General features: G+C 33.1%; 1 long non-coding RNA gene across 1 annotated transcript; it reads left to right on the forward strand.

Annotated features, from left to right (window-relative positions):
- The first annotated feature begins 10785 nt into the window (after positions 1-10785).
- Positions 10786-12741, forward strand: LOC145103733 (uncharacterized). Its single transcript, XR_013706818.1, has 2 exons — positions 10786-11529; positions 11753-12741. It is a non-coding gene; the product is annotated as an uncharacterized LOC145103733 (long non-coding RNA).
- The last annotated feature ends 278 nt before the right edge of the window (positions 12742-13019 follow it).

Raw genomic sequence — 13019 nt, forward strand, 5'->3', positions numbered from 1 at the left:
ATACATTACTAACTTAAGCATCGGAGGGGCATTAGCTAGACTAATGCCCACCCCTAGCTAACGTGTGCTATGCAGACAACATACAACTAAGGATCTCCATAAGCAATGATCCTGAAACATAAGGATCCTCAAGGTTGAAGATCCTGAAACATAAGGATCTCGACACACGAAGATCTCAGCATCTTAACATTTAGACAATTCTATTATATCAACATTATGATCTATAAACTATCATATACACAAGCTAGAGACTCATCATCTCTCCTACGCTTAAGGGTACTTAATCCCCTCTAAGGTTTAAAGAGCTAATTACCTCTTTCACACGATCTAAGGTTTATACACCTCGCTTGAACGCATAATATCTAACTATGGGATATAAATAAGGGGATCATTTCACGATGCAGTGGCTTGGCAACCCTCTTATCTTTGAACATAAGTTAAGATCCTTAAGGTTTATAACATTTTCATGTTATCTAAAATTGGGATCTTACCCCAGAAATTACATAAGGTTTATAACATCTTCATGTTATCACATGTTGGGATCTTTCCCTAGAAAATACACACAAATCATAACATTTTCATGTTATCATAAGTAGGGATATTTCCCATGAAATATGTCACAAGTTGGGATCCTTCCCAGTATCTAACACTAACATGTTATCAATTGAACTTATGGTGTTACCCAAGAATTTTTTCAAGGTTTATAACCTAAACAGGTTATCCTAAGAAGGGAATTACCCCTAAGGTTTAAAGGGAATTCCATTATATCAACGGTATGATCTATAAACTATCATATACACAAGCTAGAGACTCATCATCTCTCCTACGCTTAAGGGTACTTAATCCCCTCTAAGGTTTAAAGAGCTAATTACCTCTTTCACACGAACTAAGGTTTATACACCTCGCTTGAACGCACAATATCTAACTATGGGATATGAATAAGGGGATCATTTCACGATGCAGTGGCTTGGCAACCCTCTTATCTTTGAACATAAGTTAAGATCCTTAAGGTTTATAACATTTTCATGTTATCTAAAATTGGGATCTTACCCCAGAAATTACATAAGGTTTATAACATCTTCATGTTATCACATGTTGGGATCTTTCCCCAGAAAATACACACAAATCATAACATTTTCATGTTATCATAAGTAGGGATATTTCCCATGAAATATGTCACAAGTTGGGATCCTTCCCAGTATCTAACACTAACATGTTATCAATTGAACTTATGGTGTTACCCAAGAATTTTTTCAAGGTTTATAACCTAACAGGTTATCCTAAGAAGGGAATTCCCCCGTATGATCTCATCATTAAGGATCCTCATCGTTAAGGATCCTCATCGGTAAGGATCCTCATCAGTAAGAATCTTATCATCAGAAGTCAACAACGATCCCAAGTTCTTTCCTAATTTGAGATTTATCCTCATTAAATTCTAAGAATGAAAGAACTATGAAGCTTAAGGAAAAACTCGAAGACAATCGGGTTCCATCTTTCCTTGTTCTTAACTTTGAAGTTTTTAAGTAAAATTAAGGATCTTAAACTTTTCAGGATCCTAAACCAATTGCTGATTTATAAACTTTCATCACTTCAGAGTCATTTACTATTTTAAATTGATATCACTTCAGGATCCTAAACCAATTGTTGATTTATAAACTATTCAGGATCCTAAACCAATTGCTGATTTATATTTGAAACTCTTAAGGATTACAAGTCAGTCATCAAACTTTTAAAGAAACTTTTAACATTTTAAATCGCTTAACAAATTCAGTTCTTATTATTTTAAGTTATTACTTTTAGTTGTTTAACTAGTTCAATCCTTATCATATCATTTTATCTATTATTTGCCAAAAGAACTTCATCTTGAAAATTATTCACTGTTTTCAGGATCCTAACTACGCAAAGATCTTAGTATCATATTATGCAGGTAAAGGAAACATAGAAAGATAAAGGAAAGATTAACCATTGTATTCAAAATAAAAGGCTTACAGCCTTACAGGAGTCAAAAGGTTACATCAAAAAACTACACTACCCTAACCACCTAAAAGGCCTAAACCTTAGTCTGGTCATCATCGGCCTTCTTCTCCTCCTTCTCCATTTCTGGCTGCGGTGCAGGATCCTCAACAGTGGTGACAGGCTTGCCAGTTAGTTTGGCTAGTGCCTCGTGCCATCCTACTACTTTCCAGGAACCTGAATGCTTAAGATCCTCCGCCAACTTGATCTTAGCCTCCAGGATAACCACCGCAACACTTGCCTTCACATCGGCAATCACCTCCTCAAGCTCCACATAATGCTCATCCTCCTTATCAGCCTTCTGTTTTCTCAACAAATCCACCCTCCGGAGAAGATCCTCATCGGTGGTCCTCCAAATTTTCTCCTGATCTTTTAGAGCAGACTCAACTTTCTCAGCACGGATCCTCAGATCATTGGTGAACTGAGAAACATAAGTGGAGACCTGAAATAAAAGCAAACATCAGAAAAAGAAGAAACATGTATGATAAACTAACAAAAATAATTCTTATACACAGGAAACTTACAGCCTGTGAAAATGAGGTCAACTTCCCAAGAGCATCCTTGATGCTGAGGTTCTCTAGGCTAGAATCTGTGGCCTCATAAGTCTTCCTCTTTCGGGATCCTGGAATCTTCACAACTAGGTCAAGCTGGGCTTTCTTTGAAGGAGGCAGATCATAGGGCTTCTCTTGCTTGATCATGACCAAGCCACTGGTCATGTCATCCTTAAGGTCAGCCAAACCGAAGCGAGCACTGGAGCGGACAATCCTGGATACTGCACAAGAAACAAGGATTCTGATGAGATCGAAGATCCTAAGACAACAATTCAAATAAAAAAGAAAGAAAGATATACCTGTAGCCATAGAAGCTGTGTTCGAAGATCCTTCTTCGAAACTGGATTGATCAAGTCTGAGAGATCTATCTGCCTCCGGAAGAGAAAGAAAATTGGCAATCTTATCCTCTGTGTCCTCAGCAGCAACAACGAGCTCCCCGAGCTTGAAACCTGTAACAGAAAAAAACAAAATAAGAATAAGATTTCAGGATCACAAGGAAAAGTATTAAAATCCTGCCCTTCTTAGCTTAATCTTTGGGTAAGAGATCTCTGCCAGGAATAGAGTCGCGCCTGACAAAGAAGTATCTCCCCTTCCAAGCCCTATCATTGTGTTTTGTTTTTAACAAAAGAGGAGGCTTGCCACTATTGACCTTGAACAGGAAGCGAGAATTGCCAAAAGTTGAGAGATAATAGACATGGGCCAATTCAGACAGACCCATGCCAATATCATGTGTCTGATTCAGACACTCAGCCTAGTACAGGATCCTCCAAATGATAGGCATCACTTGGACGAAAGAAAGTTTTGTGATCCCGAAAAACTCTGAGATCAATCCGGAAAAAGGGAATTTAAGGCCTAAAACAGAGAAGGGATACTCCGGAAAGCACACCCAAGAAGAGGAGATGAAGTCTGGTTGGATCAAAGGGTCATAAGGCCTAGAAACTACTTCAGGAGGGAAGGCACCACTAGCCTTCAATGCTTCGATATCACCATCATCGAAGGAGCACGTCTCGTCATAAGACAAGACTCCTTGATCGATGAAATCGTCCTCAGGAAGACCTAGGATCTTCTTGCAAGAAAGGGTCATCTTTTTACCCATGATCAAAAATTTGGTAGAAAGGAGATGAGGCAGAGAGGATGTTACCTTTATCGAAATCGCCGGTAGCACAAAGAAATCAAAGAAAATCGAAACGAGTAAAGAGAATTATGGAACTGATCACCTCTATTTATACTGAAGATTTGAGGTTGATTTGACCATTAACGGCTAGTTATCTACCCGTTGGATTTCAAAATTACCTAGTCGTTAAGGGTTAATTTTGAAAATTAGTTTTCTCTCTCTCCTTTTACCTTTTTAATTTAAGTTATCCATTTAATTTTCTCGAAATTAACTCCTATATTTTCAAGAATAACTTGGGGGCAAATGTTAGGGCCAGGATCCTCAAAGCATTCAGGATCCTCAAACCTCATCAGATATTCAGGATCCTCAACTATCTCTGGATCCCGACTATCACCGTTATTATTATTTACTAACATTTATAACAGTTATATTTCGTTCTTAATTAACACATGTGCAGAAATAGTCAAGAGAAGACTTATTCTCAACAGAGAGTCGTCTTAACTATGTTAAAGACCCGGGATACCAAGTCAAACAACGTTCGCAAAGATGGTCATAGAGGATCCCGGGAATATCAGATATCTTGTTAGCTAGTTTGGACTATAAATTGACACATGTATCTCACACACGATACCTAGTCTTAGCTTACTCTACAAACTTTTTCACTTGTTTTTACTGAAATAGTCTATGTAATCATCATTTTATATTAATAAAATCATCAAGGCAGGTGATCATTATCACCTCCCAAGATTTTGTGCTGGAGATCCTAGCAAGGATCAATGGCTTTCCTTGTAAACAATCGTGTCATTCTCTTTACCTTTCTCTATTGCACAATTCGAACATCACAACCTCTCATTCAATTTGGTTGATCTATACTTGTGTGATTTTTGACCAAAACAATGATTAAGTTGGAGTTTCTGGGAGTACGTAGGGTGTAACTTTTCTTACGTGGGGGTGTATAACCATATTTCCCCGTAATTGCTATTTTAGGCTCTACGTTGGGCGTAGAGCTGGTACGATGGGCGTACTCGGGCTGGATGTTGACTTTGACTTTTGGACCTTTAACCCTTGACTTTGACAAAGTTTGACTTAGGGTCAAATAGGGTAATTGAGTAGTAGTTTGAGGCTTGGCCCCTTTTTGTTGTTTAGGTGACATGTAGAGCAGGTATTTGGAGGAGTGATCAGTTCAGCTATCTTCTAGACTTTGAGGTGAGTTTTCGTCACTGTACTTGTGGGTTGATGACACCAATGCTGGTCCGCTAGGTTGTGTTATGTATCCTTATATATAGTATGTTGCTATGATGTATTAACCTTTAGATTAGTAGAAATGTATGATTACTTGAACTTGATGATTATTGTTTATTTGTTGCATATGTCGACATATTGGTGGTTGGGTTGAGGCAGGAGGCCAAACCCTGGATGGTTGGGTTTAAGTGGTAATGCTTCGTGTGGTAGGCCATCAAACCTAGGATGGTTGGGTTGAGGCAATATGCCAACAAACCCTGGATGGTTGGGTTGAGGCAACATGCCAACAAATCTTGGACACTTGGGTTGAGGCCACAGGCCAACAAACCCTATATGCATGTATTGTAATTGTTATTGTGTTATTGTGTGGAGTATTTTTTTGGAACTCACTAAGCTTTGGCTTATAATTGTGGATTTCAATGTTTCAAGTACTTCAGATTATCGGGGGAAGGCAAAGGCTTGATCGTACACATCATCCTATGGATTTTTATAATTTGAGAGATGTCATGATACTCTGATTTCATGACTATGATTTGGAAACAATGTTTTGTATGACGTATCGTTTATGAAAATGGTTTTTGAAAAACAAAAATTTTTATCATGATTTTTGGGATGTTACAGACATCGACCCCCTACCCCCGATCTTAAAGTGTACATTCGTATCTGGTTAATGGACGGCAAAACGATGAGTTTCTGACGAGTTCAAAAGGGTTGGTGGTTGTAGAGAAAATGTGAAGCCTTAGTTTTTACAGTTATTTATTTATTTATTATTATTATGTTTATAGAATTTGTCTCCAAAGTTTATCAATATGTTAAAATATCTATCTATATATATATATATATATATCTATCTATATCTATATCTATCTATCTATATCATACATACTTATAAAGCTAGCATTTTTTCTTGAATATCATGCATTTGAAACCCCCTTTTTTAACTTTCTCAAACCACATTCATTTGAAACCCCATTTTTTAACTAATGCAACTCAAAAGTTTTCTTAATTATGATTTAACACTAAAAAGTTTTATAACTTATATTATGTTTAATTAGCATTTAGTGAAAAGTTTACTATAAAAAGGCCAATCTTTTGTGTCTTTTGTGTTATATAAAATCTTACATGTAAGAAGGATGTCATAAGAAAATGAAAAGAAAAATTTTCAATAGGCACAATTCTTTTAGAACGTATTTGCAGTGACGGAGTCCCTAAAAGAGCTCTACAAGTCAAGGTTGTGGATGAATGTATCATTTTTTACTCATAATTTGATCGTCTTATATTTTTTTCCCAGTAATATACATAAGACCATTCAAAATCATATGTTTAGAGATATTTTGTTTTCTCAAACCATACCATTCAAAATCATATGTTTAGAGATATTTTGTTTTCTCAAACCATATTGATTTGAAACCTACATAACTTTTTATATTCCTTAATTAAAACCATATATAGTATTTATAAATTTCCAATAATTTTTTTTGCATTCTCTTATTATATATGTACTTATGTAGTTATATTAGTACATTTTTCTTACAAAATGTCGTCATTTGGTTGAAGATATTGTGATTCAAAAGTTTTCATATAGTTGAAGCATTCACAATCCAAATATGATGATTTGAAGAAATGGGTTATGTCGCATCGATGGTAATTGTAATATGATTTTTTCTTTCAACCAAAACAAATGAAGCTTTTCTATTCTTTCTTTATATTCAGTTTCTCATTTAATCTTTATATGTGATTTGTGTGTATTACTCAATCTTGAATGTGACTGTCCAAACATCAATGTTTTGCTTGGAATATCTTTCTGATTCTTCTTTTTCAAGAAAAATATTTTGATTGCAGGTTAGTGAAGAATTGTCATCAAGTTTTTATGGTTGAATGGTGTTAAATGAAGAAAGAAGATTCAGAAAACGAATATAGGTTTTTTTTGTTTGAGCAAAGTTGACGAATGTTAGTTTTTTCTTTTGATTTAAATATATGTTTATGTAACATCTTTATTTATATATTCAACCATCCAATGCTCTTATTTATTTTATTGTAGTTTTTCTATTTTGATTATGTTTATTTTTCTATTATTTTTTTGTTGGGTTATCCTACACAACATATTTAAAAGACAATATTTAAAAGATAACATAATTTTTAACATTTGATATGTAATTATGATAGACTTATCATGATATGTTCTTCATATGAAAGTAATTTATCCATATTACTACGACAAAAATTACATATGACATTTACGAATATATACATATATATATATATATATATATATATATATATATATATATTATGTGATTTGTTTAACATGTATATGCACCTATGTATGTTATAAATTTATAATTAAATATCTTTATGTTTAATAAATGAAGGGATTAAAATGATGCACCAAAACCAATTATTTAGACGAATATAATAATAATAATAATAATAAATACACATTTCCAAGTACCACATTCATTTGAAACTCACACTACAACTCAAGAGTTTTCTAATTTATGTATATTTATTAGTTACAATTCAAGAGTTTTTAACTTATGATTATTAATTAGTAATCACTAATAACATTTTATTTTCTTTTCTTTTATAATGTTGTAAAGTTTTGCTCATTAAAAACATTAATGTATTTGAATACATTTATGATTTAAATATGAAGAGTTAATATAAATGTTATAATAGATGTTTTAGTGTTTTTATGTTATTAAAAGTTATAGTGTTTATTTTTCATATTTTTTATTATTCGTTGTATATATATATTTTTTAATACAAATGTTATAATAGATGTTTTTCTATTTTTATGTTACTAAAAGTTGCAGTTCATATTTTTGTTCATACGTTTTGTTACCCGTTATATTATCATTCATTTGATATATAATTTACACAATTTTAAACGGTTTATAAAATTATCAAATAATTGTATATATCAGAACGACTTAAAAATTAAACTATAATGTTTAATAAAACTAATATGTTAGCTATATGTTTGCTTTACTACTAACATTTTGTTTCAAAGTAGAAATATTAAATATAATTTTGTAAAAGTTATTATTTTAACTATACAATTTTATTCTCGAGCAACACGCGGGGATTCGCCTAGTATCTTATAAAGAAAACATTTTTCCTTGATTCTTATGCATTTGAAACCCCATAATTTAATTTCCTTGATTCTTATGCATTTGAAACCCTCTAATTTAATTAATACCACTCAAAAGACTTTTTAATAATGATTATTAATTGGTTCTTTAATATAAAAATAACATGAACAACATCAAACATAACAAGACCAAGTATAAATACGGTGAATAATAGGAACATCTTTGTCATATTTTGCAAGGATTAATGACCTTTAAAGAAGGAAAAAAGACTTTTATGTGTGTATTGCTTTTCATATGAATTGTAATAATTTTTTTTTGTTTTTACCAACGGTTCAATGTGTGGTTGTTTCCGGTATGTCACATGTTATATTCATGGTAGAAACCTTTGCATAAAGATGCACCTAATTCCATTCACTATAGGTATTAAATTAATATTTGACTCATGCATACACAAACAAATCTTGCTGATCATTTTAAATTCTTTGAATAGATTCGATTTTCATCATCATTCCTTCAACAATGGAAATTATCTCTACCTTCACTATTTGACACTTCCATATGTATCCATACGTGTAATAATTTTTATTTTTCTTAAGATTTTTTGTTAAAACCATTTTAATACTTAAGAATATAAAAAAAGATGGAAAACAGTGAAATATTCATCGTTGGCATCACAAGGTGGATTTATTGAACCCTAGAAGATATTGGAAAATTTGAAGTCATATTAGCAAATGTATTGCTACATATAAATTGTTTTAAATGTCAATTGGTCTTAGTTTATATTAAAGTCATGAATTCCTATTTGATCCTATAAAATATCACATTTGAACTAAAGGTAGGTCATGCATATTTTAATGTCGTACTAGCACAACCGATACCAATGAGCTGCCATGCTCCTTTTCAAGTCATGAGAAGGTAATCCGTTTAGCTTTCATTTTTTTTTTGTATATATACATTTAGTCTCAACCAAACATTTTTGTGGCAGGGGTGTGTTTGTATTAGTCTCTAATAAAAATTAGATGTTGGTATCCAGACTATGCCTATGTGGTTTTAGTTTGCCGATGTTGGAATATGAAAATTAATATGATGAATAGATATGCATTTAACAAATAATAAATACATCACATTATTTACTTAGTCGATATTAATGGATATAAATGTCACTTTGTGCCTTTGCAGTTGAGTAATCTGAATTGAAGCAAGCAATAGAGGTGTGGGGGTGATAACAAAACATAGTTTCGTAGTATTTGGTGGATGTTTTGGATTTGATAGAAAAGAACCCATCAAATACAAAAAAAAACAACATTAATATATTTCTAAAACTGAAAACGTTGTATTTTGAATAACATGTAATATTAGGGTAAAATATGAAAGGTGTTATGATATAAATATCAATAACATATATTAATTTTAATATTTATTTGTCAAAATTTTAAGTACGTAATTTTACGTTGCGCAACGCGCGGCTGTTGGCCTAGTCATAAAATAATAAATAATTTTTTTTAGTAATTTTATAGACATCTAACAAATGGATGCTGATGGTAACAACAGACCACGAGTGCAAATAAAGATGAATCATATCGAAAATCAATTTGGAGTCGAGTGTAAAGCACAAGGACCAAAACCATAATTACCTTTTTTATTTTTGTTATTTTTGGAACCACACATGCATCATACTAAAAATTCAAAAACTAGACTAAAACTTCGGATGTATATTACTATATGGACCAAAACATTGACGACTCATCAGATATTCAAAAGTTAGATTAAAACTATAGACGAGTATAAACTATAGGGACCTAAACTGTAATTTACTTTTTTGTAAACTTATCCATCCAACATTGTTCACGTTCTTTGAACGTCGTACACGAAAAAAGTGTATAACAAGGGTAACATGTTTTTACGTTATCGAATTTTTAACAAAAAGTAGTATAGATGTATTGAGTGTTCTAAATTATGAGAATAAATAATCAGAGTAAACGAGACGTCTTTTTTGTATGGGGTCATGGTTTTTTCTAGATTCAAGTACGAGTCTCTTTAAAACGATGAATATATTTAAATATGTCTCTGTAGCTTATGATAGAATTTAACTTTAAAAATAATTTTATTTTGTAAGCATCTAATTATATACATTCGGTAGATATGAACACATAGAATATGATTTGAATACGATTATTTTGATTGTGATTTTAATTAGTATTTGATTGAGAAAGGTGTCTCCATCTCTTGAATGTTAAAGTCGATGCAATGAAAGCCAAATGAAAGAATATAGATCGATACAGAAAATAGTATTTTAGAATATTCTTTTTTAGTTAAAATATCTTATTAAAATTTTGGTTGATATATATCTTAATTAGGGCTATTATGATTTGGGTAATTTTGAATATTTACTATTATCCTTATTAATTATGAATTATCTTCGAAATTAAATATAACTTTCTTACAAAATTCTTATATACTATATACTAAAGATGACCATCTTTATGAATAGTGAAGTTGTGTGTTTTTTTGTCAAGAATGACCCTTCCGTGTTATTTGTTGTTTAAGTGGGTGTTATTTGTTCTTTAAATATGTTTTGGGTGTTATTTGTTCTTTCTTTTATATATATATATATATTATATTTATATTTATATATATTAAAGATGACCATCTTTATGAATAGTGAAGTTGTGTGTTTTTTTGTCAAGAATGGCCCTTCGGTGTTATTTGTTCTTTAAATGAGTTTTGGGTGTTATTTGTACTTTCTTTTAAATTAAACCCACGTCTTCCCTTGTGTTATCCTGTTGTCTTATCTTTATCTCCATCCTAGATAGTTGTGCTTTGACTGGTGTTTGTTTCTACATAGACTTGCTTTTCTTTCAGTTTGGCTGATACGTTTCATTCCCACGCCTTCCCCCACCGGTTCTGCCTTATCTTCCCCCCCACCTGCTTTCTCATCCAGTCATATTCGGATTTCACCGCTTTTCGAAAACCCTCTGTCTCCATCGCCTCACCCTTCTTCCGTTTCTACACCGGCTTCCGAAGTGTGACACATGGATTGATTGTTTCGCTTCCGTTTCAATGACAGAGAAGAATAGAGGTGCAGCAACGATTGAATGCACACCCAAGGCACCGCAGCTCATGAAACACCCGCTGGCTATTGTGGCTTTGGTGCCTAAAGAAGCTGCTGTGTTCGCCGCCGGTGCAGTCGCCGGTGCCGCCGCGAAGATCGTTACTGCGCCCTTTCACCGGATTAAACTCATCATGCAGGTGAAGTACTTGGGAATGCAGGTTAGACCACCTCTACGCCCAACGATGCGACCCGTTGAGGAACACCATGGCGGTTCGATTACGCTCTCAGATAAGAAGTGCAAACCCTGATCGCTTCACCTGTTGTTGTTTCTTACTGTTACGAAGATGATTTCACACCTCTAATGTTCTTTGCTAAACTCGGACACAGCGATGTGGTAAAAGCTCTGCTTGACGCAGGTGCTCCATCGAATGTCGTATCTTCTTCCAATCTACTCTATAAGAGGTAAACTTCTTTCTTCTTCCACAATAATGCGATACAAGAGATTGTTTGGATTGCATTTTCTATCTCCTGCTTCTTCTTTTTTATCGGACGGTTATTTGTTATTAATTTCTAGGGTTTCAACAGATTCCTCAACACTAATTTCAATCTTGCTTGCTGCCTTCCTATTTCTTTCAATTTTCGAATCTAACATATATAATTTTGCGATTTTGTGTCTGGAGTTCAGGATTTGGGTCGAGATCCAACCTCACAATCTCTATTTCCACGCCATTTTAAGCAACACCGCAGGAAAGCGTATCAGATGTGAAGATAAGTTCTTATACCCATACTTCATCACTCTATTTGAACTTAAAAGGATAAAAAATCTGTTTGAAAATCTGAAACGTCATGTTCTCCTGTGAAATAAGCAATCAAAGGCAGCGTTTGTCTAAAGTTAACATTTCGCACCCCATGTGTTTGATGGAATGTCCCGGAGAAAAAGGAAAAGGCAAATTCCTGCTAAGCAAACTCAATTTAAAAAACCTCAACAAATGTTGAAATCAGTCGGCTGATGCCGCAGCAGGTATGTGTGTGGATAATTAGGTCCTATACAATTGAATTTATAATTTTTAGAGCTTCATATAGTGATTTTGATAATTTTCATTATGTGTTTTGGATTTTGTTTGGGTGTTTCTTTACTAACCAGCTTCTCAAGATAGGTAACTACTCATATTCCAGGGTGTTTTTGATACCATTAAATTAACAATATTAAATTTAAGTCGGTTTTTTTTTTATCAGCTATGTTTATCCAGCGTATGCAAGTTTCGTATGAGAAATTGAATGGGAAGGAGAAAACAAAGAGAATAAAGAAGGGTATTATGGTCATATGTCATCAATCTTCAACAATAGTGCAAGTTTCTTTGGCCGTGATCCGATCTTGACATGTTTAGTGAACAATAAATAATTGGGCTTATTAATCTCTTTTTCTTCTTGAATTCTGAAAATAAAAAATCCAAGTTTCAAAAAACAGATATGGGGATTCCATTAAAAGATGTTCATGTTATCTTGATTTCCGGTAAATTCCATTAAAAGCTCCTATTTAAGCGTTAGAGAAGGATAAAGTGTGGAGCAAGGATAAAGTTAGAGAATGGTGCATTGATTATTTGATTTTCCATCAATCTATCATGCATTTATGTTTTGTAAATTGATACTATACCATTCTGTTGATTTTTATGATGTTGTCATCGCTACACCTATCACACAAAATTCCCAACAAACTAAACATTAAAAACATAAATAATCGATTCTGGTAGAACGAAAAGAGCTATAACACAAAAATATTCATATTTATTTATTTATTTATGTATTTATTTACATTCTTTATTTTCAAAGTAGTTCAACAAATACAATCGAGGTATAAAAACAAAACCGAAACAACAACTAAACAATAATGAGGGACCATTTCCGCCAAAAAGGACCCATGTTCACCATTGCAAAAGGTGGCCGGCTCTAAT

This window comes from Lactuca virosa, chromosome 4, assembly GCF_052849685.1.
Source record: "Lactuca virosa cultivar CGN04683 chromosome 4, Lactuca_virosa_CGN04683_v6, whole genome shotgun sequence".
In the NCBI taxonomy this organism is placed as follows: domain Eukaryota; kingdom Viridiplantae; phylum Streptophyta; class Magnoliopsida; order Asterales; family Asteraceae; genus Lactuca; species Lactuca virosa.